The sequence below is a fragment of the Frankliniella occidentalis genome, unplaced genomic scaffold, assembly GCF_000697945.3.
Source record: "Frankliniella occidentalis isolate FOCC.00 unplaced genomic scaffold, Focc_3.1 Scaffold110, whole genome shotgun sequence".
NCBI lineage: Eukaryota > Metazoa > Arthropoda > Insecta > Thysanoptera > Thripidae > Frankliniella > Frankliniella occidentalis.
In genome coordinates this window covers 499,880-503,000 of record NW_026267238.1, presented here as the reverse complement: position 1 = coordinate 503,000, position 3,121 = coordinate 499,880, and the positions used below count along the sequence as shown (strand labels likewise).

Genomic DNA, 3,121 nt, shown 5'->3' with positions numbered 1-3,121 from the left:
CTCCTCCCCATTCTTACCCCGTCCCACCCGCGCGCAAGAGAGAGAGAGACCGCGGTCACATTGGTATGGTCAGTGGACTTGGACAGGAACAGGCCGGAGGGACGGAGGGAGAGGGTTGGGGTGGTTTGTATGGGCGGCTGGGCTTGAAGCGAGAGAACAGCTCGCGATTCGATTTTCACCGTTCAGGAGGGGTTGGGGGGTGGCAGCTACAGAAAAAAATTACCGCCGATAGAAACCGTTTCTCGGGGGTAGAGTTTTCTCGAGCGGGTAGCAGACCCCCCCCACACCCCCCTCTCCCTGACGGCCGCGAAGTGCTCGGCCGGCTGGTCACCTCTGATGGACCTGGAGCCCTGGGGGGTGCTGGAGGGTAGTAGCTGCGGGGGGTCTAATGACATCAGCGCCTCGCCACCGCCACCCTGGAGCCGCCCCTGCTGGAGGACCCGAAAAAATGCCAGAAACAGAACGCGAAATATTCCTTTCTTTTTTGTGTGTTTTTTTTTTTAATCTATCCGGCCATACCGCTGGAGTACCGCTGCCCCTGCTGCCTCCGCTGGTTGATGACGCCATCAGCGCCTCATTTCACGACCATCAGCTCTTAAGCCCCTGCTAACAGCCCGCAGTATAGTCCATCCGCATTCCTAACTGCAGTCTTTTGGGGGGCCCAGGGAAGCCCCCCCCCCTCCCCCCTTCCTCAGCCGCTCGGCCCGCTGTCCCCATCTGTTCGGATTCTTCGTCCTTTTCCTCGTCGGTTTTCGACTACGATTAGCCTTGTTTTTCACCCTTTTATTGGCGCTGGCCGTTGATCGGCCCGGGCGGCGGCGGCGGGGCTGTCGGCGCTGTTCGGTTTATTGAACTTGGGTCGGCCGCTTACGTCCCGGCGGTCCCTGATGAGCTGGGGCCGCGGTGGACTTGCTCCCCTCCCCCTTCCCAACCCCATGACAGGAAATAAATCGTGGACATATTGCACTCGGTGTGTGTCGGGGTGCTCCCCCGGGCTGTGTGTTTGTGTCGCGCCTCCTGTGAATTGCTAATATCGTGTTTCTTATTCGTGTCTTCTCTCTTTTGCCTCCGCAGGGAGTTTGGCTGTCGCGGTCGCTGCGGCGGCGACGACGGCATCGCATCGCGCAGCGCTGACCCTGCGCGAGCAACGGCGCCGACCCGAAAGCAGTGAGTATAGCGTCGTGCCCCACACAACACACCCACACATTCACTTTCAGCAGTGGGACACGCCCCGGGGGCAGGTGGCTCCTGAGGAGGTTACCCTCCCACCCAGCCCCGGGCGCAATCCGAGAGAGGAAATTGCAAAGAGAGCGGAATGGATTCGTACCCCCTCCCCTCTCTCTCTCGCTCCATGTGCTCATCTCTTTCACCCTCTCTTTCTCCGTTCCTCACAAGGGGACCTTTTCAGGTGTAAATCTCCGATTTCGTTGAAACTCGGAAAATTTAAAGGTTATTGTACTAGAAGTCGGATGGCACTTGAAATTTTTCCTGAACCTCACAGTTACTAGGGGTTTACTTAAGCCTTACACTGCTTTTTGCCACAAATATCCCTCTACCGCCTTAACGGTACAAAATAGAGCAAAACGGACAAAATTTTGGCCCAAAGGGCGCTACTTTGATGAGTTACCCCTTAGAACACTGCCTTACATTTAAGAAAAAATATCACAAAAACCATGCATAAAAACCGCACTCCTACCCCTATATAGGGGAAAACTAAATGTGATGTTCAGGAAAAATTTCAAGCGCCATCCGATTTCTACATAACTAACCTTCAAATTTTCCAAGTTACAACGAAATCGGAGATTTACACCTAAAAAGGTTCCCTTGTCAGTCTTCCCTTGCTTGCCTCTATGCTGCTTTTGGTGCGACCTGCGCCAGCCGGGGACCCGGAAGCTGAAGCTGATGTGTCCTATAGTGACGTCGCTTTGCGGACGCTCGGGATCATCCCCGGGGGCGGCGGCGGGGGGATGGGCTGGACGGGGTGGTGCAGAGGACGGGAACCAACCGCGCGGGTCCACCCCGCGGATTACGGTTCACTCGAGCGAAAGGGTGGCCGGCGGGGAGGGATTTGTTTACTGCGCGCGTATCCGTATGTCGGTCGTGTTTTTGTTCTTGTTCTTTTCATTTTGTAGCGGCGCTTTTCAAACAGTCGGCCCTCCGAGTGGGCCACAGTGGATCCAATAGCAGCAGCGTCTCGTCGGTGGATCGGCCAGATCGGCCGACCCGCAGGCCTCCTCCCCGAATGGCGCAGTGCGGCCGCGGGCCATGATTGGATGCAATGCATCCCCCCTGTGCTCCGTGGACCGTGTCCGTCGCGGAGCTCTGCAGTCGTGCACACTACAGTGCGGCCTCGGCCTCCCCACGGCCTACACGGGCCGCCCTAGTGGAATGGACCCCGAGGGGGCCGCAGCCGGAACACGTAAACACCGCTGCTCTTCGCCAGCTTCCGGTCCGCCTCCCGGCTGAACCACCCCTCTCGCTCTCTGTATATCTCTCTCTACGCCGTTTCTCTCTCTCTGTTTCTCTGTCTCTCCTAGCGCGAGTTGAGTTTCCGCCATACATGCGTGTACTTTATAAAATACATTTCCATCCGTGTCGTAAAAAGCCGAGCGAGACGCACATCCGAGCGATGGAGCCGGGCCAGCTGTGGAGCCGCGCAGCTGCAGGTGGCGGCCCGCCCGGGGGGGCCGGGCTGGGTCGGGCGGCCAGGCTAGCTCAGGCCCTCCTCGGCGTGACGCCCGGCGCTAGTTTACACCGTATCATTTGCGTTTTATGGCCTGGCGCGAGGCGCTGCTTCGGGGCGGGGCCAGCCGTCAGTCAGCTAATTCACTGGGATGAGAAACTCGGCGTGTGTGAGAGAGATGGAGACTATAGCGGGCACCTGCTGCTGGGAACGCTATTGCGAATAAAGAGTGTAGGGGGTATTATCATTTTCTGGATTTCCTTTCCCGTTGTCTGGTTGTTTCTTTTTTTTGCGTTACGTGCCGTGGGCGGTATGAGGAATGGTTGTTGCGACCCTCCTCCCTCTCTCCTCTGCCAAAGTTTGCGCGTTGCCGCTGCTGATCTCTGTGGTTTCCTGCGGTCGTTGGGGTAGGGGGGGGGCATCTCCCGGGAGGGGGAA

At 57.8% G+C, this 3,121-nt stretch overlaps 1 protein-coding gene across 2 annotated transcripts in view; it reads left to right on the top strand.

Annotated features, from left to right (window-relative positions):
- Positions 1 to 3,121, top strand: part of LOC113205572 (protein tweety) — a 56,806-nt gene that overhangs the window by 33,183 nt on the left and 20,502 nt on the right. For both annotated transcript variants that reach the window (XM_026421238.2, XM_026421237.2), the window contains exon 2: positions 1,075 to 1,167. The gene's annotated coding sequence lies outside the window, so the exon portion shown is untranslated. The remainder of the gene's footprint in view (positions 1 to 1,074; positions 1,168 to 3,121) is intronic.